The following is a 27,872-nucleotide window of genomic DNA, read 5'->3' on the forward strand; positions in this document are numbered from 1 at the left end:
ACATTAGTAGTAGGGAAAATGCTATTATAAAAAGTGTGATAACAGGACACTTAGAAAATATCAACAGGATTAGACAAAGTCAACATGAAAGGGAAATCATGTTTGACTAACTTGCTGGAGCTTTTTTGAGGTTGTAATGGGTAGAATATATAAGGGAGAACCAGTGGATGTGGTGTATTTGGATTTTCAAAAAGCTTTTGATAAAGTCCCACATAAGTGGTTAAGGTGTAAAATTAAAGCACATGGGATTGGGGGTAAGATATTGGCATGGATTGAAAATTGATTGGCAGACAGAAGACGGAGAGTAGGAATAAATGGGTCTTATTCAGAGTGGCAAGCAGTAACTAGTGGGATACCACAGCGATCAGTACTTGGGCCCCAGCTATTCACAATGTCTATCAATGATTTAGATGAGGGAACCAAATGTAATATTTCCAAGTTTGCTGAATACACAAAACTAAGTGGGAATGTGAATAGCGAGGAGGATGTAAAGAGGCTTCGAGACAATTTAGACAAGTTGAGTGAGTGGGCAAATACATGGCAGATTAACTTGGATAAGTGTGAAGTTATCCATTTCAGTAGAGAAAACAGAATGGCAGAGTATAATTTAAATGGTCATAGATTGGGAAATGTCGATGTACACAGGGACCTGGATATTCTTGTCTACCAGTCACTGAAAGCAAGCATGCAGGTGCAGCAAGCAGTTAGCAAGGTAAATGGTATGCTGACCTTCATTGCAAAAGGATTTGAGTATAGAGGCAAGGATGCCTTAATGCAACTTTACAGGGCATTGGTGGGACCATAACTGGAGTATTGTGTGTAGTTTTGGTTTCCTTACCTCAAAAATAATATACTTGCCATAGAGGAAGTGCAGCAAAGGTTCACCAGACTGATTCCTGGGATGGCAGGATTGTCGTATGAGGAGAGATTGGGTTGATTAGACTTGTACACACTGGAGTTCAGAAGAATGAGAGGGGTCTCATTGAAATGTATAACATCTAACAAGGCTGGACAGGCTGGATGCAGGCAAGATGTTTTTCCTGGTTGGGAGGTCTAGAACAAAGGGTCACAGTCTGAGGATATGGGGTAGGCCATTCTGAACTGAGATGAGGAGAAATTTCTTTAGTCAGAGGGTAGTGAACCGATGGAATTCTTTACCACAGAAGACTGTGGAGGCCAAGTCAATGAAGGAAAAAGACAAATTTCTAGACACTAAAGGCGTCAAGGGGATGGGAAAGAGTGGGAGTATGACGTTGAGATAGAGGATCAGCCATGATCATGTTGAATTGCGAAGCAGGCTCGAAGAGCCAAATGACCTACTCCAGCTCCTATTTTCTATGTTTCTATGAATCATTCTTGGAGAGGATTAGCAGGAAGGTTACTCAGCATCTAACCATGCTAATGCATACGTAGGGTTGTTAGATGTTGACAATGGAATGTATTCCGTTCCTTAGCACTAACATCCCATACCCTGACAGGCACAAAATTCACAAAAATTAATTTAAAACAACTTTGCTAAAGCAATAATGCGCTTCACAGAATAAGTTACTTTTTGAAGTGCAGTGATTGTGTTTTAGTCGACAACTCTGAATCAATTTCACAAATTCAAAGTCAACCAACCTGAACAGTCGATGTATGCTGAATGCTAAAGGTGTAAGCAGACCAGTGAGCTGAAGTAAGTTCAAACACAATCCTCAAAAATTCTCAGGTGAAATAAGTACAAGGGCAAAAATGAATCTGATCCTAAGCATGAGAGAAATAATGTTGCAATTTCACTGAGGGATCTACCCAAGTTCAGTATCAGTGGTGAGTAACACTGTTTGAGGGTGCAGAATGTTTCTATTAGGCTGATGTAGAAAGTCAAAGTAGGAAGACATCCAAACAGATGTTGCTGGATAAAATGCAAGTGTGCATGCTAATGAGCATGACACTGAGGAGCTGGTCTCCCTGCTCCCTGTTTACAGCAGGTTTTTGTGGTGAGGTTTGTTGCTAGTTCTATTTGGGAGGCTTCTTTTCTTTTTAAATATATTTTATGATTAGCAAATTTTAATTGGGCAAGCAAACATTCTACTCTCTGGGCCGTCAAATCAACATGAACATCTTGTAAGTAATTTGTTGAACATTGTCAGTAATAAGCTACACGAAGCAGCCAGGACATAAATGGGTTCTGCTCTTTGTTTTTCTCTTCACTGAGAAACTATGAATCATTCATGTGGTCCATAAAGAAAGCAAGCTTCAAAGTGGATGGTGCTGATTGGATGTCCTGCGTGATTTGCTAGGGTAGGCCTACTATCCACCAGGGACCCTCCTCTGCAGTAAATAGGGCCTCCAAAGCAGCCAGGGGCACAGTTCACCATCATATAATGATGCAAAGGGTCCTCTGAATCAGCGTGAGTGGCATGCGTTGGTGCGCCTTGCCATCCCAAGTGATTTCAAGAAGTCTGGCATGTTGATGTGATACAGTTGTTAATGGATAAACAAAACTGAAGGAACTCTTTGATTCTGAATATTAAAGCAGTTTATTAGCGGGACGAAGAAGACAAATTTAAGTAAACTGCTTTAATTTGAATTTAGAAAATGCCTCAGACATGATTTATTTTGGAGTAGTTCAGTGCTTTTATTTAAGGGTTCAATGATATTCAAATAATGCTGACAATTACCTATTATTTAATTAAATTATTCTAATTGTATTTAAAGGAATGCAATAATTATGATTAGTACAGTTTAAAGTGGGCATTAGGGTGAACACTTGCTTGTGAATGCGAGAAATATTTTAGTAACATGTCAGAAAACAGAAGCAACATCTCTCAGCTTATAATCTAGATGTAGCATTGTCTGATACCTACATTTAGAGGAAGAGCTGGAGTGAGATGTACTGTAGTGTTCTTGACCCATATTGGAATTGGTACAAGTTAGAAGCATCTTGTTGAATTCAACACTGTCAACAGGATGTGTTGTGAAAGAACATTTTCACTTATGTCCGTCACTGTAGAACTTCTGGTAGATTCAGGGAGGACCTAGCAATGCTTGAGCTTAAAGTCTGGATCTATTCTTGTTCTCTAACATTTGTACAATGGAGTATTATTATTATTAAAATTATACCTTTAAAACATTAATTCTTCAAGAAATATGATGTAAAAGCTCAATGCCAATCAGTTATGTCAATAAAGCAGGCAGATAAGGAAGAAAACAGTATTTTGAAACAGAAATAAAATATCTTTCAGTATGATGTGAGAAGGGTTTATTTACATGGTAATGTGATAGCAACACTAGCTGCGGCTGTGGGAAAATTTTGTTTTGACTGTTCTTCAGTCAGTTTTATATACAAATTGCTTGAGCACAACAGGAACTTTAGGTCTTCACCACTCAGGGGTTCCTCCCACAACTGCTGTTTTACCATCATGATCTTCTGCTTCACAGCCCACATGTACCCTTCCTTTGCTCTTGTAACAGCAGACTTTCCCTCTGGTAATTATTTGTTCAGCTCATGCTTTTTGGAACCCGCTGCCAGTTTACTCTGCTGCCTTTCCCCTTGCTTTTTAAAAAAATTCTTTAAACCACACTCCCTGCTTTTCAACCATAGTTGTGGTTCCTATCCTCTCCCTTCTTCCCCACTGTCACCTTTTCTCCCCCACTGTAAATTACTTACCATCTTCCTGCATGTAGGTGTGCTATATAAATAAATGGTGATGTTTTGTTGACCCTTAATTAAGTCTGAATGCTGTTACCTCTACTGTTGCTCTATGATCATTTTGCATTTATCTCATCTATTGATTGCATGATGGCTTTCTGTTCATCCTGTTGCTCTTCATTCCAAGGCTGAAATCTAGCCAAATACAAATGAAACCGGTGCAAAGCAAAATTAAAATGAATGTTTAGAAAAACATCCTACCTCAAAGAATGATAATTGCAAGACACAATGCTAACAAAATCATTGAGATGTGCTAGGGTTGGTTTTGTTCTCTTTCCCTCATCCACACCTGTGCTACCTATTTGACAGTTGTGCTTTGCCTCTCAAGGCCTCTCAGTGTCCTGTTTTGATGTTCTTGCATATTAGCATAACCTGAGTGTTCTCTGCCCTTTGGTAGTGTATGATGCTGGGAGTGGAAATTGCATAGCTGCTGACCTGAGATTCCTATGGCTGCGCTCTAGGCCACCTGCCTTGGGGCATTTTGCAGCTGAACATTGATCAAGTGGAAACATTACCTGCTGTGATGTTCCTCTTCTGCATGTTCCCAGCCCATCTTCAAGCCCGTTGATCTGAGGATGGCGCTTGAGCGAACCCAAATTTCAGGTTCTTTGGGGTGCTGCAGCCTTTTGTGGCAAAACCGCATTTTTATTGTTCGTCCGGAAAAAACGATGAACCAGATGATTATTTACAATAAGCTGGCAGTTTTCCATAGTTGCCCAAAATTCATTACTTGCCATGGTGAGATTTGAAAAGTCAGGTTGTTGGATGTCAGCCTCCTACCACAATCAGTACATTACAGTACCCACTAGTTGGGTGCCCCATGAACATAAATGGAGGAAATTGAAATGAGACAGGCTGAAATACTTTATATTACCTCATATTCCTCGCAATGTTCAGGCCCAGTCCTGCTCGTTCAGAAAAAAGCCTTGAAATCGACGACCTGACGTAGCGGCAACATTTTGCCGAAGAGGTGGAAGTTGCACTGTTCATGTGGTGTTTGAGTGACCGGCATACTCTAGCAGGAGGTGGGACTTAAACCAAAATTTAACCAGGAGGACACTATTAAGAGCCGGCAGGTAAGTGAGGCAAATAATTAAGGATGACAGGCAGGCATGCGCCCATCTGATCAGAGGGCTGGCAGCCCTGGAGCCTCGGCGTGCTACTAGGACAGGTGACTGTTGCTGAGGCCACAAAGAAAACGTGAGGGCACTTCCATTTTGAGATGGCCTTGGAAGGGGTGACCATTAAATGAACTCTTACCTTGGTCAAGCAGGCAGGGCCTGGAGAATGGAGAGGAAACCCCTCCAGCTGTAGCGTTGGAGCGGTGGGGGGCCCCATTGCTGCCTCCAGCTCTGATGGCCATGCCCATACCACTGGTGCTGTGAAGATGAAAATCAACCCTACCAAATGCAGTTGATTCCACCATGGAGGTGTAAGGATACTTAAGGGATGAGCTTTAATGGATCAAAGGTCTATTCTTATCTGCTGTTTCTTGTGACTGATGGTAACAGAAGGTTAATCAGTGGTTCTCCTCACTTCTGTCAAAATTTTATTATTTTCAATGTGACCAAATTTCTTTCTGATGGTTTTCTTCAATATTCTCAGAAAAGGCACCAAATCAAGGATCTATTGGAAGTATTTTCCACCAATTTTCTTCCTTTTCCTTTCCTGAAGACAATACTTGTACAAGTATAAGTTACCACTGCCACCAATACTCTCCAGTGCCAAAGACAAATGGCCATTAGTGACATAAGCAGGCACTGAGTATAGGTAAGTTATCTGACCACAGGCAAGGGGCCAGCCCTAGCCAAGCTTCATGGCGTTGTCATCTGTCAGTTGCACATTAACTGGGCAGAATGGGGTCATTGAATAGCAATCAAGCTCAGGAGCCTAGCTTATTTTCCCCTCCTAGCCACAGATACCATAGGCATTTGTAACAACCTGACCATCATTATTCCTGAAATCAGTTAGATCCACACAGACCAGAGTTTGATCCTGGAACTTTAATGGGTAACTTCTATTGACTATGATGCTTCTCCAACAAGCAAATTAATGTACAACACAGATTTTCAGATGAGATATTAAACTGAGGCCCCGTCTGCTTCCTCAGATGGACATAAAAGACGCTAAAGAACAATTTGAGGAAGAGCAGGGAAATTGTCCTGGTCTTCTCGACAACATTTATCCCTCAAGCAGCAGGATTTAAAAAAAAACCTGATACTTTTTTTCATTGTTTTTAGGAGCTTGCTGTGCATTAATTGGCTGCCATATTTTCTACATTACAAAGTGAATACAATTTTTTTTAAATGTACTTCATGGCTGTTAAGCACTTTGAGACTTCTTGAGGTTGTAGAAGGGATTATATAAATCGAAGTTTGTTTGTTTGTTCTTTCCTTAGAAACAAGTAAGTGGCCTTACTATTTCAATTTATGTTGCCTGCTAGACTGTTTTGTTTGTTCCCAGTCCTTCTAATATCCCTTTTCACCTCCTTATTACAATTTCTATATTCCACATAATCTTCTTCAATATTGTTAGGCACATTTTGATTATACACTTCTCTTTAGCTTTCAGTTTAGTTTTAATGTCTCTATTGATTCATGGAACTCCATCCTTTGGTGAACCCTTTTTGCCTTATAGGAATATATCTATTTTGTGCTCTTTTGCACTCTCTCCTTCCCCTATTTGAAGACTCTCCATTGCCGATTCATTTATTGAAAACAAGTATTTCCTCTGATTTAATTTACTTTCTCACGGGTGGATGTTCTTTTAAGCTTCTACATTCAAATGAGAAGGGGGGAAAATACTAGCAGCCACTGTGCAGATGGAACTGTTCTAAGATCCTCAGTGCAAGCAAATGTGTTGTTTCTATAATTTTAATGGAGCCCTTTCATGCGTACCATGGGAGGTGGGGGTTCTGGTGGTGGAATATGTTTTGTTCAATTACATACCGTTGTCCCTTGTTTGCTTTCACTCAAAAAGTAAGAGGAAGAAAGCACTGAGTAGCAGCTCCACTATTTAAGTTGTAAGAGACGGACAGAGGAATAGGGAATACTAATGCCTTTTGATAACAGACTGAGTATCAGCCTGATTTTCACAGTGATGCATATAGGGATTCATATTCTCACTGCCTGCTCGATTTGTTGTGAATCTAGGGAAAACAAAGCTCTGTGCATGCATATTTAACTCTCTCTTTACAAAGTCATTCTCAATGACTTTCCATTGCTAATGCATTTTTTTATGATTTTGAAGACTTCATAAGATAGTTGCACATCTTAATATGTTTGATGATGTTGCTGTTAAGACTACTTGGTATTTTTTGTATCTTCTCACTAATGTTCTCCATTCCTACCTTGTAGGTTTTAAATATCATTCTTTACACGTGCTTCTTCTTATCGTGTCCACAGACAGCCTATACATGGCTCAGCCAGAACTGGACACATTTTTGCGCCTTGTTGAATTCAGCAAGATCTGCAACAATGCATGGTTCCTCTAGCAATAGACATTGCAGGAGATGTTGCATAGTCTGTGGCTCAGTTCCACATTCACAAGTTGTCGGGCAGGTTGTATATCCCCATTTGCTTAGTGACACCTTTGAACGATCTACACCACTCGTAAGTCTGTTAAGGCACTTCCAGGATGCCCAGTTGCAATTAGCTCCTGGGGGAAGGCAGTGCTGATGTGTACATGTGCTGATAGCTAATCAACCATGAAAGCACCATAACTCCATTCAATTCTACCCTAATGTAATGTACATGCACGATCTTTCCAGCAGTAATTGCTGGAACACAAAGACATACAAATTAGGAGAGGAGTAGGCCATTAGTACACTGCACCATATACAATGATATGCTTCTCTTTCTCATGCAGGACAAGGTGTACAACTGCATAACCGGAGGCAGCAGGAGCTAACCAATGGGGAAGAAGTGTGGCTACATGTTCTTATCCCTATAGAGGAGATGCTGATTGCCATCATTGAACTGGTCACAACTGAGGTCATGACCAACAGCATGGCTGAAATCATTGAAGATGATGTTATGCTCATATCTAATGCTCCTCCTCAAATCCCACTTCCCCATCTCTCCCCATTTTCTTCTAATTTACAAGCTGGAGATAGGGTAAGAATGCATCTCTTACTTTAGTCCCCTCTCCTCATCACAAACCTAGCCTTGTAGCTTTCTCCTTTCAGCCACCAAACAACTGCAAATTGGCTACACAGTGATTGAAGAGCAAGAAGGTGAAATACTGTCACTTGCTCTCACCTATGCAGCCATCAGTACAAATACTGAGACTGCATGCACTTTAAAGGATAGCTTAGAACTTCCTGTCCTTTTCTCAGGAAGACAGCATTCATTCTTCCACTACTGCCACACCCCTTGCCACTCTGACAGTCAGCCCAGGCTTCAAAAGGGTTTTTGATAAAGTGCCAATCAACATACTTGTGAGCAAAGTTAGAGCTCGTGGAATAAAAGGGAGAGCTGTAACATGGATACGAAATTGGCTGAGTGACAGGAAACAGAGAGTAGTGATTAATGGATGTCTTTCAGACTGGGGGAAGGTTTATAGTGGAGTTCACCAGGGGTTGGTGTTCAGTCCCCTGCTCTTTCTGATATATCTTCATGACCTACATCTTGGCATACATGACACAATTCCACAATTTGCTGATAATACAAAACTTGGAAATATTGTCAAATGTGAAGAGCATAGTGTAGAACTTCAAAAGGCCATAGGAGGATTGGTGGAGATGAAATTTATTGCAGAGAAGTGTGAAGTGACATAGTTTGGCAAAAAGAATTCAGAGAGACAATGAATACAATTCTAAAGGGGGCTCAGGAACAGAGGGATCTTGGTGCGACTGTGCATAAATCGTTGAAGGTGGCAGGGCAGGTTGTGAGAACTGTTGATAAAGCATACAGCATCCTAGGCTTTTTAATGGGGGTGTAAAGTACAAAAACAAGGAAGTTATATTAAACTTGTATAGAATGTTCAGCTTCAACTGGAGTATTGTGTCCAATTCTGAATGTCACAGTCTAGGAAGGATGTGAAGGCAATAGGGAGATTGCAAAAAAGATTCATGAGAATGTTACCAAGGACGAGGAACTTCAGTTATGTAGAAAGATTGGAGAAGTTGAGACTGTTTTCCTTGAAGAAGAAAAGGTTAAGAGGAGAGTTAATAGAAGTATTCAAAATCATGAGGAGTCTGGACAGAGTAGATAGGGAAATACTGTTCCCATTGGTGGAAGGATTGAGGACCAGAAGGTATAGAATTGAGGTAATTGGCAAAAGAAGCAATGGTGAAATAAGGAAAAAGTTTTCACACAGCGAATAGTTAGGGTCTAAAATGCACTGCCTGAGAGTGTGGTGGAGGCAAGTTCTATTGAAGCATTCAAGAAGAAATTGGATTATTATCTGAAAAGGAAGAATGTACAGGGCTATGGGGGGAAGGTGGCAGTAGATGAATTGCTCCTTTGGACAGCCAGCATACACACAATGGGCTGAATGGCCCATCTGTGACTCTGCTGCCATCATGCTGATGCAGTGCAGTCCAGAGCCTGTCTTTCTACAGCCAAAACTGCTCAAGGTTATCCTCCAAGGCCATCTGCAAGGCTCCCACTGAAAGCCAGCAATCTTCCATCAGCCATGCTGCAGCCACTGGGTTATCAGAGCATAGGGACACTAAGATAGATAAAGGTACACCGAAGCCAGGCACTAAGGGAATGCATAAGAATGAATAACTGACTTTTATATGCAATATGCTGTGGTTTAGTTTATAAATTTTTTGGAAATATTTGTGTTTTGTAACATTGTGGCCAAGAGGACATTCTGTAACAGAATCAGTAACAGCTGAAAACTAAGATGAGACTGTTGGGGAATCAGCTTTGCTTTCACTGATATCACATTCAGATGAGTCCGTCACAGGCAGCCTGGCCAGAAAATGGGTATATTGGTTGCCTCTTCCTTTCCTCCATCTCCTCTTTAGCTGGTGGAAAAGGCTGTGCCCATACGATGCTGTGGTTATGCTGCATACAGTAGATTATGACAAATGTTGACATGCATTCCCTGAGCGCTGTTGGGTTCCTCCAGAGTGCTCCAAGCAGCAGAAGTGTTGGTTAAGCATGCCAGTGGTGTGCTCTATCACATTTTGTGTGGCAGCATCTCTTCTATTATATGCATGCTGCCTACATGTGCATGGGATGTGCACTGGAGTCATAAGTCATGTCGATAAAGGATAGTCCTTGTTGGCCAATAATTATCCTCTGATTTGTCAAGATGGCTTAAACACAATGGTATAGTGGATTATCCTAGAATTAAGGCATCATGAATGCTTCCAGAATACCGGACATTGACCAACATGATGTGGTGCACATGGTTGCAAATTGCTGGGCTTCGAGGGTGTGGCATTCCTTCCAGTTTTGGCACATCTCAGACTTTGCATGTGGTTCCTGCAAAGCGATGCAGATGTAGTCAGTGGCACAATAGGGAAACCTGTAATTGTCGGGAAGCCACATGCTCACTCCGCCTGCTTCTCAATGCTAAGAGAGAATGTATTCAACTCTTTTTGAAAAGAGTTTCAGTGGATTTCTTTGTGCAAGACTATGTGACGTTGTAAATATCGTCTGCTCCAGCCTGGAATGAGTCCAATGCATAATATATATGGCCATGGTTTTCTTCACAACCAATTCCATCATTACCCTGCTCAGAGGTTGCAGTTGTGGCAGTAGCTGGCAGATTTCGATGACAATCTTCTTCATAAAAAGGAGATGCGCAATACTCTTTTCCTCACTGAAATTCAAGTGGAGAATTGTTCCCTGAACACTCTGGACAGGCATGATCTCTTGCTGAGGGCCTTTCTCCTCTTTTCCTTCTCCTTCTTCCAGCAGCTTGTTCTGCTCTGTGTCATCTCTGCTCATTCTCAATGTTGTATTTTAAGGGGGTTGCAAATTAACACACACATGCCTGTGAGTAAGTGGTCTCTTCAGAATCTTTGAAATCCGAACTTCATCAGCAAACCACTTCCTGGAGACTTTACCAACTTTAAACAACTCTGGTAATTATCAAGTGCTTCTACAATCAGAAGAATGAGTAGAATTCAGTCAGCAATTGACCTGAAAGTAGTGCTGGTGGGGATCCTTCCTGTTGCTGAATGCATATTCAGCTGGACAAGGATGTGAGGGCATTAGCTTGAATGTTGAGTTAAAAAATGACAGCCCTTGTGTGAAATCAGTGTTACATGCTGTTGACATGATCTACCTACTCTGCATACTTCTGGTAGAAGCTCCTTGCATGCTCACTAATGCCCCGCCAAAATGGTCTCTGTCGGTGCTTCTGCTAAAAGTGTGCACAAATGCCACGGATGCCATTATGGAGGCTAAACAGCACCTGTAACACTGAAAAAATCAGTACTATGGAGCCAAATTTCACAACCTTTGTTCACGCCCACAAATAAATATATACTACACATTGGAAAATTGTTGATTAAACCGTATTTTTTAACTAAGTATCGATTGTTTCATTTGTGTGGCATGTTTCCTGCGGAAGCTTCATATCATTTACTGGACAATGAGTACTCATTTAGTAAAGGGATTCCCAAACTGTGAGGCATGACCTCGATGGAGTTGCAAGAGATGATTTGGGGTCATGAGTGGGTGAATGGGGAAGGGGATGTTGGGAAGACAGAGTGATGAGTAGATGAATGGGGGCAGGGGTTTTGACAAGAGGGGCTGAGGAGTGATTGAGTGGGAGCAGGGCCAAAGGGGTTGGAAAGAGGTGTGTGTGTGTGTGTGGAGGGCAGGGGTTTGGGAAGAGGGGCTGCTGAGTGAGTGATTGGGAAGGGGGAGTTTTATGTCTTGGATAAATGAGTTCATTGGCCAACCGAACTCTAACCACTGCCTTCTTATGTTCTCATCAATTACTGCTTACAATCACTAACATGGAGAGACTGATATAAGAATAAACAGTGATGGTTTATTGAGACATAGGGCAGAGCACCAGATCTTACATGTTCACGCAGAAACTTCCAGGACTAGATTTACAATTCCCAGTTGCCTGCACTATACAGTGATTTGTCAGTGCTGTCACATGGTCAGTACACTTGCATTCTCTTAAAGGTACAGGCTACCTCACTTTACCACATCCCACCCCCTTTACTTAAAAGTACAGCTAACAAGCTTAAAACACAATAACTATCTACAGAATAACTAATTACAGGTCAAGACTCTCAGGAGGCCTTCTTTGATGGGTTGAGTGTCGTAGCCCAACAACCTCGGCTGGTGTTTCCGAGTCCTCCTTTTCAGGGTTAGTTGCTCACTATGTCCCTCAGTGGATAATTTCACCATCTTCTGAGTGTAGTCACTTTCATTCCTGCTGCCCCACCCCTCCAGGCTGAAACAGATAAAGGGCAACAGACACAAAGCAATACAATGATGGGCTACATGATGTGTGAGGAGAAAGAGGAAAAGGAAAAAAAAATTCTTTTTGGTTTTTTTTCCAAGGACTGTCAATAATTTCTCTTTTTCTTCCTGTGTGTTGTTTTCTTGGTGGCATTGATTCTGTTTTATTTTTAATTTCGCTGTTGGCTGGACTAGACTCAGGCACGAGCTGAACGTGAATGAGCTCAGTAGTTGGGTTTTCTGACAGTTGTTCTGAGAATTCAGGGCCTTCTAGCTTTAAAACTTCAGGGCTTTTATGCAGCTGCTGCTTCAGCTCTTCCAATTCTTTCCTATTCTCATTAATAGTTTTCTGGAGAATCATATATCATTGCCCCTTCTCAGCTAATTCATTCCTTAACTTAGCCGGAGACTCTTCCTTTTCTTCTTCATATCTTTTTTGTGGCACAAATTGGGAGTTGATTGAATTTTCTAATGTACAAAAGTCCTTTAATAAATATTCCATTTCCTTTTGAAGGATGCTGATTTCAGCTTGAACCCTGTTCCGGATTAACACTTCTATGGATTTCTCCTGTTGGGTCTTTGCATACTCATTTTTTCTTGCAGCAATACTTCTGGTTTCGAATTGGGAACTTAGTGGGCCCTCAAGATTTAACTCTCCTAGCCAATTTCTTCTGAGGAGGCTCGTTTCCCTGCCTGACATTACAAATAGGGGTAATTTTGCAGACTGTTCCTCATTACTGCACCTTGACTTGACATACCCCTTTCACATTTATTTCTTTGCCCATGTATGTCCTCAGCTTTGTGTCTGAAACTTCTAACTTCAAAGGATGGGTTACTTTACTCAGATATCTAAATGTATCTCCAATGATGGACATTGACGCTCCTGTATCAACTTCGATCTTAATGGGCTATCTGTTAACTGTAAGACTACTTGGATTGGCTTGGCTCTACCCATTTTTAGGTTATATTATGAATAGATGTTTGATTCTATTTCTCCTGGCTCTTCCAAGAGGAATATTTCACGTTTTTTCCTCCCGCCTTCATAGTGTTGTTTTAGTCTTTCTCTGCAGTGCCACCTTATGTGGCCAGAGCGGTGGCAGAAAAAGCACTCAACTTGTTTGAGTTGTTGTTCGCTCACTGGAGGCCTGGATGTGTTTCTCTCATTCATTTTGTGGGTTTGCACTGCAATGTCATTGCTTTTCAATGGTCTGGAGCCAGAGAGCATTTCCCATCTTTCCATGGAGTCTGAAGTTTTTCACGCCTTTTGTTGCCGGATTGCCCCGCTTGACCAGATGGATGGTGCCATTTTGTGTATCTTTTATAACTTCGGAATTTCTAACAGCACTTTCCATCGCAGTAGCTAATTCTAATGCCTTATTGAAGTCTAGACTAGGTTTGGCTAGCAAACGCCTTTGGATAGTATAATCTCCAATCTCGCATATCAGCCAGTCCCTCAACATATCACTAATGGACGTTTCTAATTTGCAATGCTCAGTTAATGCCTTTAAAACAGCCACATAGTCAGCTATTGTCTCCTCCTTTAATTGAACTTGAAGTGCTACATAGTAACTGAGGACTTTGGTCTCAGGTGGATCTGTACAATTTTTATTAACTTGTCCAAAGTCTTCGAGTCTGAGGTGCTGGGTGATGTAAGGCTGCAGATTCAGCCCATATGTTTTGCTCCCTCATGAGGACAAAAGAATCGGCCTCTTCCTCTCCTCCCCTGCAATGTCATTAGTGGTAAAAAACAACACTAGCCATTCGACATACTGAGACCAGTCATCTGCAATGGGTCGAATGATCGACACGCCTGAACTCTGGCATCGGTGAATGACTGCAAGGGGACTGCACTTCCAATAAGCTTTCCAGGTAATGATTAATTTAGGCGTTAGGCTTACCGCAAAGTTGATCTCTCCCTGGGGTCTCTTATCATTTTCTGTCCATAGCTATTTTTCATATAGTTACCCTTTTAAATGTATTGCCGCTTTAAGAGTAGTCACTTTCCTTTTTAACTCTGTCTGTGCAGCTGTCGGCCTTTCTTTGCTGGGTTTTATGCTCTTTTCAAGTTTTGGCGGGATCCCCACAATCACGGTTCTGCAGGGTTTCTTTTTCATGTTAAACTGCAGCACTGTGTTCTGCTCCGATTGCTGGCTGTTGTCTATTTTATAAGGTAAGTACAGATGCTCTTTACAATGCTTTGCTCATCCATCTTGAAATTTATTTTCTTTTGTTCTGTATTCTCGTCATCAGTTTTATGCCTTAGGTAAATTAATTTGTTGGCCAACTGAACTCTAATTGCATGCCTTCCTACGTTCTCATCAATTGCTGCTTTCAATAAATAACAGGGAGAGGCTGATGTAAGAATAAACAGTGATGGTTTATTGAGACCTAGGGCAGAGCACCAGATAATACATGCTCACTCAGAAACCTCCAGAACTAGACTTACAATTCCCAGTTGCCAGCGCTGTACGTGATTTGTCAGTGCTGTCACATGATCAGTACACTTGCATTCTTTTAAAGGGACAGGGTACCTCACTTTACCGCAGGGAGGGAGTTTGGGAAGAGGGGCATGTGTATATGTGTGAATGTCTGTCTGTGATGGGGAGAGGGGCTGCTTACAATGTGTGTGTGAGAATGGCTGGAGAGGGGTTTCACTGGATCTCCTGTCATCGTGGAATTTGGAGAGCTTGGTTGAAACCTACCTGAGTACATAAAATAGTAATGTTTTTACAAAGTACTTTAAAAACTTAATTTTCAAATTTATATGATGTACTATTATATGTTGATTGATAATACGTGAACTTTAATAATTATATACTGAATGTTACTATGCTGCTTTATTGCTTTTTGTTTTTACTGGCATCTGGAGTCACATTAATTTTCAATTGTTAAAATGGGGCCACATTGGAAAATTGTTTAGGAAGCACTAATTTAGACTGTACTGTTAATTGTTAACTTCTAACAGTGCTTAATATCATTGACCTGGATTTGAGAATCAACCGCCTGCTCTGAGGCACTTCATGGCACCAGCTATGATTTGCAAACTAAAGTGCTGCAGTTTTGAAAGTTCCTGATGTGTTTATAAACTGAAGGTCAGCTGGTGTCTTTCTTGGAACTAAACTCTTCACATCCACACAAACCTAATTTTCCTTTGAGTAAAACCTTGCTAATTAGTGCAGTTAAAGTTACTTGGCTCTGTTCATCCTTTTACAGACACATGCTTGATGCAATCAACAAACAATCAATAGGGCCTTGAGTGGCTGATGAAGTTCTTGGGTTCAGTTTGAATGAACTGAGACCAGACAATATTTCTGTAGTAGACAAACTCAAGCATTTCAATGTAACAGTTGCTTTATTTTTCTGTAAAATCCAGATCTAAATAGGAGCTGCTGTGTCTACAACCCATTCCAAATCTGCAATGGAACATGTTCATCCTCTGGAGAGTTTGCCTATCAGTTGTGAAGATGATGCATTCAGTTTCAAGCTTCTTTACTTCTATTGCTTTTTTACCAAATACAAGAAGTGACATTCTATCATGCCAAACCCAAATAGAGAGAAGTTGATCTGTTCAGAAAGCTGCTTATAAAAATAAATGCAAATTCATATTACACCATTCTTGAGTTATCCCACTTAGGCTATTGTGACAGAGGCATGACTCCACCACCTTGTGTCTCATAAATAATAGGCTGTAATTTCCTTGGAGTGGCAATCAGCATCGGATTGCCACTCCGTGCCCACTTACCTATGCCAAATTTCTTCTGTGCCTATCTCGCCCAAACTTCCTACTCAGCCTGGGTGAGATCCAGGCAGTGCAGCTGTCTCCGAAGTTCAGTGTCAAAGTCCATCACAGTTGAACTGAAAGTGGACACGCCCCCTTTTTAACAGCACTAGCTGCCGTTAAGCAGGTTAGTTTAAAGGTCCCATTAAAATTGACAAGCCAGGGAAAAGGTAAGTGCCTAAGGTAAGGGAAAAGGATTTGGAGGAGGTGGGGGTGTTTGAAGGTTGGATGGGGATGGGAGGAGGGGGATCAGCTATCAGGAGGAAGTGCAGCAGGCTGGACATTCATTGGGGTGGGGTGTTCAGACATTCAGGGAGGCTGGGGGGTGGGGTGTGTGGTCGGACACCCAGAAGGGGTGGGGGGTGTTGGACATCAGGGTTGGGGGAGGGGGGAGGGAGTCTGACATCGGGGGGCGGGGAGCTGGACATCGGGAAGGGGTCGGGGGGGGGAGTCGGACATCGGGAGGGAAGTGGGTGGGATCGGAGATTCTGAGGCCGGGGGGTTCCAAAGTCTTGGGGGGGCGTGTCCAAGGTTTGGTGTGGGGTTTGAGGTTGGGGGAGGGATGAATGCTTCCATGGAGGGGGGGTGGTGTCAGGGGTGTGGGGGAGTCCCATGGGGTTGGTCTGGACCTTTACATTAGGTGCCCAGAATTTACAATTGGTTTTAATTAGACCATAAGACATAGGAGCAGAAATTAGGCCATTCGGCCCATCGAGTCTGCTCTGCCATTCAATCATGGCTGATAAGTTTCTCAACCCCATTCTCCCTCCTTCTCCCCGTAACCTTTGATCCCCTTACAAATCAAGAACCTATCAATCTCGGTCTTAAGTACACTCAGTGACCTGGCCTCCACAGCCTTCTGTGGCAATGAATTCCATAGATTCACCACTCTCTGGCTAAAGAAGTTTCTCCTCATCTCTGTTCTTAAAGGTCTTTCCTTTACTCTGAGGCTCTGCCCTCGGGTCCTAGTCTCTCCTACTAATGGAAACAGCTTCCCCACGTCCACTCTATCCAGGCCTTTCAGTATTCTGTAAGTTTCAATCAGATCCCCCCTCATCCTTCTAAACTCCATCAAGTATAGACTCAGAGCCCTCAAACGTTCCTCATATGTTAAGCCTTTCATTCCTGGGATCATTCTCGTAAACCTCCTCAGGACCCTCTCCAGGGCCAGAACATCCTTCCTGAGATACGGGCCCAAAATTGCTCACAATATTCTAAATGTGATCTGACCAGAGCCTTATAAAGCCTCAGCAGCACATTCCTGCTTTTATATTCTAGTCCTCTTGAAATAAATGCCAACATTGCATTTGCCTTCCTAACTACCGACTCAACCTGCAAGTTAACCTTAAGAGAATCCTGGACTAGGATTCCCAAGTCCCTTTGTACTCCAGATTTCTGAATTCTCTCCCCATTTAGAAAATAGTCTATGCCTCTATTCTTCCTACGAAAGTGCATGACCTCACACTTCCCCACGTTTATTCCATCTGCCACTTCTTTGCCCATTCTCCTAACCTGTCCAAATCATTCTGCAGCCTCCCCATCTCCTCAATACTACTGTCCCTCCACCTATCTTTGTATCATCTGCAAACTTAGCCAGGATGCCCTCAGTTCCTTCATCTCGATCATTAATGTATAAAGTGAAAAGTTGTGGTCCCAACACTGACCCTTGCGGAACTCCACTAGTCACTGGCCGCCATCCTGAGAAGGACTCCCTTATGCCCACTCTCTGCCTCCTGCCAGACAGCCAATCTTCTATCCATGCTAGTACCTTGCCTCTAACACCATGGGCTCTTATCTTACTGAGCAGCCTCCTGTGTGGCACCTTGTCAAAGGCCTTCTGGAAGTCCAAGTAGATAACATCCATTGACGCTCCTTTGTCTAACCTGCTTGTCACCTCCTCAAAGAATTCTAATAGATTTGTCAGGCATGACCTCCCCTTGATGAAACCATGCTGACTTTGCCCAATTTTACTATGCACTTCCAAGTATTCTGAAATCTCATCCTTAATAATGGACTCTAAAATCTTACCAACGACCGAGGTCAGGCTAATCGGCCTGTAATTTCCTGTCTTTTGCTTCACTCCCTTCTTAAACAGGGGGGTTTACATTAACGATTTTCCAGTCCTCTGGGACACTCCCTGACTCCAGTGATTCCTGAAAGATCACCACTAACGCGTCCACTATTTCTTCAGCTATCCCTCCAGAACTCTGGGGTGTAATCCATCTGGCCCAGGTGATTTATCCACCTTCAGACCTTTCAGTTTTCCTAGCACCTTCTCCTTGGTAATGGCCACCATACTCACCTCTGCCCTCTGACTCTCTTGAACTTTGGGGATGTTACTTGTGTCTTCCACTGTGAAGACTGATGCAAAGTACCTATTCAGTTCTTCCGCCATTTCTTTGTTCCTCACTACTACTTCTCCAGCGTCATTTTCCAGTGGCCCAATGTCCACTTTTGCCTCTCTCTTACCCTTTATATATCCAAAAAAACCTCTTGCAATCTTCTTTTATATTACAGGCTAGTTTACCCTCATATTTAATCTTCTCCCTCCTTATTTCTTTTTTAGTTGTCCTCTGTTGGTCTTTGAAGGCTCCCCAATCCCCTGGTTTCCCACTGCTCTTCGCTGCATTGTATGCTTTCTCTTTAGCTATTATGCTATCCCTGACTTCCCTTGTCAGCCATGGTTGCCTTGTCCTCCCTTTAGCATGCTTCTTCTTCCTAAGGATGAATTTTTGCTGTGTCTCCCAAATTACTCACAGAAACTCCTGCTATTGTTGTTCCACTGTCTTTCCTGCTAGGCTCATCTCCCAGTCAATTCTGGCCAGCTACTCCCTCATGCCTCTGTAGATGCCTTTATTCAACTGTAATACCGTTACATTTGATTCCTGCTTTTTCCTCTCAAATTGCAGGGTAAATTCTATCTTATTATGGTCACTTCCTCCTAAGGGTTCCTTCACCTTAAGCCCCCATATCAAATTTGCCTCATTACACATCACTAAATCTAGAATTGCCTGTCTCCTAGTGGGCTCCACCACAAGCTGCTCCAAAAAGCCATCTTGTAGACATTCCACAAATTCCTTTTGTGGGATCCACTACCAACCTGATTTTCCCAGTCTACCTGCAAATTGAAATCTCCTATGATCACTGTAACCTTGCCTTTCTTACACGCCTTTTCTATCTCCTGGTGTATCTTGTGCCCCACATCCTGACTACTGTTTGGAGGCCTGTACATAATTCCCATTATGGTTTTTTTACCTTTGCAGTTCCTCAACTCTACCCACACAGATTCTACATCATCTGACCCTACGTCATTTCTTGCTATCGATTTAATTTCATTTCTTACTAACAAAGCAACGCCACCCCCTCTGCCGACCTGCCTATCCTATATGGATATACATCCAAGGATGTATATCCTTGGATATTTATCTCCCAGTCCTGATCCCCTTGCAGCCATGTCTCCGTGATGCCCACTACATCACACCTGCCAATTTCAATCTGCGCCACAAGCTCATTTACCTTATTTCGTAAACTGCGTGCATTCAGATACAACACCTTCAGTCCTGCGTTTCCCATCCCCTTTCTCATTGTCGTCCCTTTATCTGACGTGCTTGAAGTTAGATTCCTAGCCCTTTCCAAATACTCTGTCCTATTTTGTGTTCTGGGAACTTTAATAGCTTCTCCTGAGCTCTCCTTTCTTTTCAGTTTTTTCATAATTTTCCATGAAGTTGAATCGAGCCTCCCCCCCTCCCTCCAACCCGCAACATGCTAACCTGCTGCTTTGTTTTCCATTAGGCATACTTCTTGGAGTTTTACCCTTCCATTGCACCCCCGCCCCCCCACTTTCTAGTTTAAAGTCCTGTTGACCACCCTATTTACTCTTTTCACTAGAACATTAGTCCCAGATCGGTTCAGGTGGAGATAGTCCCAATGGTACAGATCCCTCCTGTTCCAATACTGATGCCAGTGCCCCACGAAATGGAACCCCTCTTTCCCGCACCACTCCTTTAGCCACGGGTTTATTTCCCTTATTCTCGTGTTCCTATGCCAATTTGCATGTGGCTCGGGTAGTAATCCGGAGATTATAACCCTTGAGGACCTATTCTTTAATTTAGTTCCTAGTTTCTGATAATCCCCAAACAGGTCCTCTTTCCTAGTCTTACCTATGTTATTTGTCCTGATTTGGACCACAAAAACTGGATCCTCCCCCTCCCTCTCCAATATCCTTTCAAGCCGGTCAGAGATATCCCTCATCCTGGCACTGGGCAGGCAACATACCATGCTGGACTCTTGATCCTGCTTACAAAGGAAGCTATCAATTCCCCTAATTATAGAATATCCTACAACTACCACTTGTCTTTTTGCTCCCTCTCTTGAATGGCCTCCTATGCCACAGTGCCGTGGTCAGCTGGCTCACCCTCCCTACAGCCCTGTTCCTCATCCACACAGGGAGCAGGTACCTTGTACCTGTTGGACAAGGTGAAGAGCTGAGGCTCCTCTGTTCCTGAACACAGGATCCCTCTACCTGCCTCACTTGCAGTCACGCCCTGCTGACCCTGACCACTGACTGAACTTGAGGTACTTAATCTACTGGGTGTGACCGCCTCCTGAAACAAAGCATCCAGGTAACTCTCCCCCTCCTGGATGTGCCGTAGCATCTGGAGCTCGGACTCCAGCTCATCAATTCTGAGCCGGAGTTCCTCCAGCAACCAACACTTGCTGCAGATGTGGTCACTGCGGCTGGCAATGGGATTTGCTATCTCCCACATCATACAGCTACAGCACATCACCTGCCCAGCCATCTCGACAGATAATTAATTTATTAATTAGCTTTGCAGTAGTTTTTTTTTCAAATTTGGTGCAGATTTCCTACCAACCAATCAGGTCACAGATTTCCTGTGTTGTCACTTTCTCAGTTTTGGCTTCAGTTACTCTGTGGCCTGAGGTCACCGCTCCAGTGCTCCTCCATCCGAGTCTGCTCCCAGAATTTACTCACCAATCAGCTGCTTTTTCTTTAAAATCCACCTTCAGAAGAGTGAACCTCGCAGGTCAGGTGCACTCCTGAAGGCACTGCCTCTTCTTCTCTCTCTTTTTTTTTAGGTTTGAGGAGGAGGGAGGGATGGAAACACTACAGCAATGTAGAGTTTGGGGCTATTCCGTTCTTTGGTCCTCCTCAATTCCCTCCTGAGTCGCGGTGTCTGCAGTGACTTCTCCCTGAATGCTTCAGTCACTTCTCACCAGCGCCCTCTGTTGGATGCTCTTCCTCTTGTTGAGTGCAAGAGTCCTTCTCCTTGATTACCTCCTGAGTCGCAGTGGCTGCGGTAACTTGTCCCAGCATGCTTCAGTCATTTCTCACCAGCGCCCTCTGTTGGAATTCTTCTAAATATTTCTGGGTAACTACTGGTATAACCCCAGCAGAACCATCCAAAGTTTGTGATTTTGTGTATTTTCGGATAGTTATAGAGTCATAGAGGTCAACAGCACAGAAAAAGGCCCTTTGGCCCATCGAGTCTGTGCCGGTCAAACAAGTACCTAACTATTCGAATCCCATTTTCCAGCACTAAGCCCATAGCCTTGAATGCCCCCTGGCATTGCAAGTACACATCCAAATACTTAAATGTTATGAGGGTTTCTGCCTCTACCACCCTTTCAGGCAGTGAGTTCCAGATTCCCACCACCCTCTGGGTGAAAACATTCTTCCTCACATCCCCTGTAAATCTTTTGCCCCTTACCTTAAATCTGCGCCCCCTTGTTATTGATCCCTCCACCAACGGGAAAAGTCCCTTCCTGTCTACCCTATCTATGCCCCTCATAATTTTATATACCTCAACCATGTCCCCCTCAATCTCCTCTGCTCCAAAGAAAATAACCCCAGTCTATCCAATCTCTCCTCATAACTAAAACTCTCCAGCCCAGGCAACATCCTGGTAAATCTCCTCTGCACTCTCTTTAGTGCAATCACATCCTTCCTATAATGCGGATTCCAGAACTGCACGCAATACTCCTGCTATGGCCTAACCAGCGTTTTATACAGTCCCAGCATAACCTCCCTGCCCTTATATTCTATGCCTCAGCTAATAAAGGCAAGTATCCCATATGCCTTCTTAACTACCTCATCTACCTGTCCCATTACCTTAAAGGACTGGTGGACATGCACACCAAGGTCCCACTGATCCTCCGTACTTCCCAGGGTCCTACCATTCACTGTGTATTCTTGCCCAAGTGCATCACCACACACTTATCCTGATTAAATTCCGTTTGCCACTGATCAGCCCATCTGACCAGCCCATCTATATCCTCCTGTAATCTAAGGCTGTCCTCCTCACTATTTACCACCCCACCAATTTTCGTTTCATCCACAAACTTATTGATCGACCTGCCTACATTCAAGCCTAAATCGTTTATTTATATCACAAACAGCAAGGGACCCAACAGCGATCCCTGTGGAACCCCACTGGACACAGGCATCCAGTCACAAAAACACCCCTTGATCATCACCCTCTGCTTCCTGCCACTCAGCCAATTCTGGATCCAATTTGCCAAATTGCCTTGGATCACATGGGCTCTTACCTTCATTATCAGTCTCCCATGTGGGACCTTATTAAAAGCCTTGCTGAAGTCCAAGTAGATTAAGTCAAATGCAGCGCAATTGTCCAGAGGAAGTGTGCACTTCTGGGCAATTGCTGTGCAAACCCTTACCTGGAAACTTGCCAGAGGGAATCCCCAGCTCATTTTTGTGGTACCCCCAAATCCGAACTCGGAAGTTATGTGCCAATATCTAAACACTAATATATCAACCCCTTCACTGGAACTTCAGTTCCATCGCTTTTGTTTTAATCCCTTTACCTCCACATTCTACGCACTCCATTAAAGGAATTTGTAACAATTTGAGTTTTATCAGTAATGCTTTTGCAAAGTGACTCTTGGCAAGGGGTTCACTTTGATTAATGAATCCCAAACTTGGTAAATAGCATGAAGCAACCCTATGTCCCTTACATTTAATAAAGCATATTATTTTGTCCCTATTTAGCAATCATTATTTAGCACTATCAGTACATTTGGCATTTTTATATTCTGTGTAAGTAAGTGCTGAGGCAGGAGGAGGGAAACATTTGCTAGGCGGAGTTGGCTACCAGCTTTGGTTCTATATGAGAGATGTTGGGTATCAACATTGTATTTATTGCTACACTGATTGCAGTAGGCTAATTTTGGTGATAATTCTGATATCATCAGCATGTATATGAAGTCCTGTAAAAATGATTGGCGGAATTTAATCAGGGGCATGCCGTTCCTGACGGCGGAGCCAGAAGGGGGCTCTATTTCCACTTTTGTGTTGAAAGCCAGCATTCATGTGATTCACATGAAAATTTACAGGGCTAGTAACAGGCATGTGAAACACCTACAATTACATGATAGGGGCTGGTGAAGTCCAGCAACAGTGTAGCACAGCAGGTGAGGGACTTCAAGGCTAACCTAACAGCCACGGAGACAAAGCCAGCCCCCTGTCTCTCTGGTCTAGTGCATGGTAAGGATTAATCTAGTGCCATTTGCATTTATGTGGAGTATTTAAGCTCAATTAAATGCAGGCCAAATTAATCCTGACCAAGTCCTAACTAATAGAAAGGAGAACTTGCATTTATACAGTACCTTTCATAACCACAGGATGTCCTGTGGCGCTTTACAGCTAATTAAGTACTTTTGAAGTGTAGTCACTGTTGTAATGTGTTATGGTTCATGTTAATGTTTTAGAGGTAATGTTTAGTTCTGGGGTGATTGTTGTTGTGATGGCAAAGTAAGTAAAATGCTGGGCTTTAGGGATTGCCAGAACACTTAAAAAGAAAATGGCAAACCAGAAGGTTACTCATATTTGTTTAATAGAGTCAGAATGGAAGTGATGGAGCAATAAAAGAGCAGGTGCGCTAATTTAGCTGGAGAACTGGAGACATGATGGTGACATGGCGAAGTACAGTCCAGAGGGATGTTTGGTTTTGGGAGTTAGAGCTAAATTCGTTTAAAAGCGTTCCAAGAACCCCGAAAGGCTACATCATCATGAAAATAAGTGAAGCTTAAGAACACTTTATCTGAGTGTTCTGCAGCTGGAGAAGAAGCTATACTGGAAGGATGCTGCTGTTAGCAGGCTCCAGGCAGTCAGGGCTCAAAGAAGCCCTGGGAGCTGTTCAGTGTAGTTAGGGCTCAGAAGAAGTCCTAGGGAGCTGTGCAGGTGGCAGAAGGTCACTGGTTCGTGCTGGAGAGGGTTAGAGCTCAGAAGAAGCCCTGGGAGCCATTTATAGCTTGGTGCAGTCAGGAAACTGGAGTTTAGAGAAACCCAGGGACAGTGCCAGCTAGTGGTCTGTGAAAGAGTTGGAAATTGTGCTGTTAATTAAAGGCAAGAATGCAGTTTTGTGAATCCTGTGGAACACATGCTCAGGAAGAGAATTTGAACCTTTGGGAGGTGAGCAGTCATTGAGACAGTGTGAGTTGGGGTGACGTTTGAGGGAATTCAGAGGCAAGATCTTTGAAAGTGAAGAGTTGAAATCCCTTGTGAGGGAGACAGAATTTTAACAAGATTTTGTGACTCAGAAAGATCACTGACATCTGGATGGGTTGCTGAGAAATTATTGGGATCTGTCCTAGTCTCATCTGTCATTTAATGTGCAGTGTGGTGTGTTCGACCACAGCTTGTCCGCTAATTCATATTTACCTCATGTTAATTCTGAATGTTAGAGCATAAGATAGATATTGTAGATTGTTTGTTTATCTGGCTTTGTATTATAAAGTTTATTTTGTTTGTTTAAACCCATGGAATCTTGTGGCTTTATTCTCTTTGTAAGTACCTGGGATTTCAAACTTCATCTACTTTAAACAAAATATTACTGGTCCCTAACCAGTTTGTAACAAATATATGAAATGGCGCAGCCAATATGTGCACAGCAAGTTGAATTCCACAAATAGCAATGTGATACTTAACAAGTAATCTGTTTTTGTACTATTGATTGAGGGATAAATCAATAGATTTTTGTTAGATTAGGGTTTTGAAGGATATGGAGCTGAAGTGGGTAAATGGAGTTGTGGTATAGGTTAGCCGTGCATTTCACTTTCATTTTGAGTATGTCGGCCTCATTTTGAACACTAATTTTTCAATATCTGTACATTTATTTTATTACTTGCAGATATATTTTGTATTGAATTGACTGAATACAAGGTTTATGATTACACAATGCCTAATACACAGCAAATGCACAATGACATCAGAAAATGTGCTTGTTAGTATCTCTCTTATATTGCATTGTAAGTCCCAGTGCCAGTTTTTATAAGTGAATAGAGATCAGAGCAGAATATGTCAATTTTTGGGCTAAAAGTGAAACAGTGCACTGAAAAATCTGAATTGTAACAGGAGTAATTTGAAAGTTACATTAAATAAGGATAATCAATTTTCCTTTTTTGAATCAGGATAGACTTGTTTCGTACTAAAAAAAATAGTTAATGTCCAATAAATCCCTGAATTCTAGTTGCAAAATATAATAATTATGACAGTTAAATTCATCAGTAAGACTCAGTTATTTTAAGAAATTGCAATTAAAGATTTTGTAACTTTCTTGAAATAAGCATCAGCAGTTCAAAACTCAGAGATCACTGTGTGCAGTGTTGGACGTCATTATTTCACCTGCTTTAGTACCTCAACCGTGGAATACAGCCTGGGTCTGCCTCTGTTCTGTTGGCCACGGTTCCACTTCAGTGCGTTAGCTGCTTTTCAAAGTCACAAACATCATGTTAATGGAAAGACGGCTTCACACATGAGACCATTTTGAGTTGAATTAAAAAAGCCAACGGAGCCTGTAGTCACAGGAGATTCTGACAACTGTTTCCTCTTTTTGCGCGTCAGCATCGTTTTGTCTGTGGAATTTACATAGATACATCAAGATCCTGCATTTGTCAGTCATTATTTAAATGGATCTTGGAAAGGAAACCAGAAAAGTGCTGTTCTTGCTCTTTTTTGATACAACATGATTTTTATTGCTCTTTCTGTCTCATACCCCAAATAGCAGTAGCCTATTTGACTAAATAGGACAGCTACTGTCATTAAAAATTTATAACAATTTTCTTTTACTACAACTGCCTCTCAAGAGGGTATAAAACCAAAATCGTTGTGTGTAATTAATTCAGTCATAAATGAAATTTGGTAAAACGCTTGTCCATATCCAGAGCTTGGTCAAGCAGCAGATTATGTCTGAAATATTAATCAGCGCGGTTCCACATTTCACCATTAAGCTGGTCCAAGAAAAGATGCTTCATTTTAATTTTTTATAAACAGCACAGGCCCAGCCACATTTGTACACGCTCTTCTGGTCATGTTACAGACTTGACTGCACTGGTGGGAAGGGGCGGGGGGGTGGGGGGGGGGGGGGGGTGTTGGTGGGGTCAGAAGGCAGTGATTCAGGATCTAATAGTAAATGAAAATGGGAGTAGAAGTCAGTCTGTCCCGCTCTGAATGTTGCAGGTGCAGGCCAGTGGAAGTGCTGACTCCAAATTGGGAGTTTTTGCAGCTCCAGTGCCAACTTGAGTTGCTCAGGTTTTATGGACATTTACTCAGAGATTCCTAGAAAGAGAGAAAAATTAAAATTGAGGTAGGCATTGAGCCCTTCCCAGGACAGGGACAGCCATGGGTCAACGGCACTAACTCTTCTTGGTATAACTGTACTTAGTGCAATAATTTGAGGCAAAGCTTGTGACATTGATTTTGTGGAGTTACTGAGAGAAACTTTGGATTGCAAATCAATAAAGGCTTAAAATACAAACTTTCCTTCCTTGTGAAGTTATTGCACATAAATAGAAATTGTTAATACCTTGGAGGATTGAGTGTAGAGGCTGTTGCATGTTATTTAATGACAATGTCCAAACTAATTTCAACAAAGGGCCACTGAGGTGCATCCATAATGATAGTACCTCACCACTCATGCTAATTAGCTACAAACCAGGTGAAGTTTCTGAAAGATCCCTAATTATAGATATCTGCCTTTAAACTTCTCAGCTGATGAGAGGATAGTCTCATATGATGAATTACCTTCATCAGTTATGTCAAATCATTTAATGAGATATGTTCTGATGGAAAATCTGAATCTGGATCACTGGAGTGCATTGTGTAATTATGCCTCCCCAGGATAACTGCATGCATCAGTAACAACGACTTGCATTTATATAGCAACTTCAACTTGGTAAAACCTCCCGTGGCACTTTATAGGAGCATTATCTGACTAAATTTGACATCGCGTAACATAAGGATATATTAGAATAGGTGACCAAAAGCTTGGTCAAAGAGCAAGATTTTAAGCAGTGTCATGAAGGAAGAGAGAGAGGTGGAGAGGGTGAAGTTATTCGGGTCTAAACAGTAGAAGATGTGGCTACCAATGGAGGGGCAAAATAAATGAGGAATACTGAAGAAGCCAAGATCCAAGGAATGCAGAGATCTTGAGAGTTGTGGGCCTGGAGGATATTCCGGAGATAGTGAGAAGCAAGGCCATAGAAGGATTCAAGCACAAGGATGAGAATTTTTAAATTAAGCATTGCTAGACTGGGAATTAACATAAGTCAGCAGTGATGAGTAAATGGGACTTTGTTCAATTCAGGATATGGCAGAAGGGTTTTGTATGAGCCTAAGTTTCCATAGAATTGGAGATGAAAAGTTGTTCAGGTGAACAACAGAATAGGAGCTAACAAAAGCATGGATGAGGGTTTAAGCAGCTGAGGAGCTGAGGCAGGTGTGGAGATGGGGCATACTTCAGAAAAAGATGCCTCTCAGTTTAAGCACCCCTAGCCTGTAGGGATACATAAACATAAGTTACAGCAGGATAAAATGTGGAACACGCAAACACCATTTTTGTCCATTAAATATATCATAGACCTTATACCATTTGCACTCTTGTACATACAAAATTCCAAATTTACTTAATGGTAATTATTTTCGTTTATGTACTTCTAGCACAGAGCATATCATATCCGGGAGCATATTTTAGAAGATCAT

Source organism: Carcharodon carcharias, chromosome 9 (genome assembly GCF_017639515.1).
Source record: "Carcharodon carcharias isolate sCarCar2 chromosome 9, sCarCar2.pri, whole genome shotgun sequence".
NCBI classification, from domain to species: Eukaryota; Metazoa; Chordata; class Chondrichthyes; order Lamniformes; family Lamnidae; genus Carcharodon; species Carcharodon carcharias.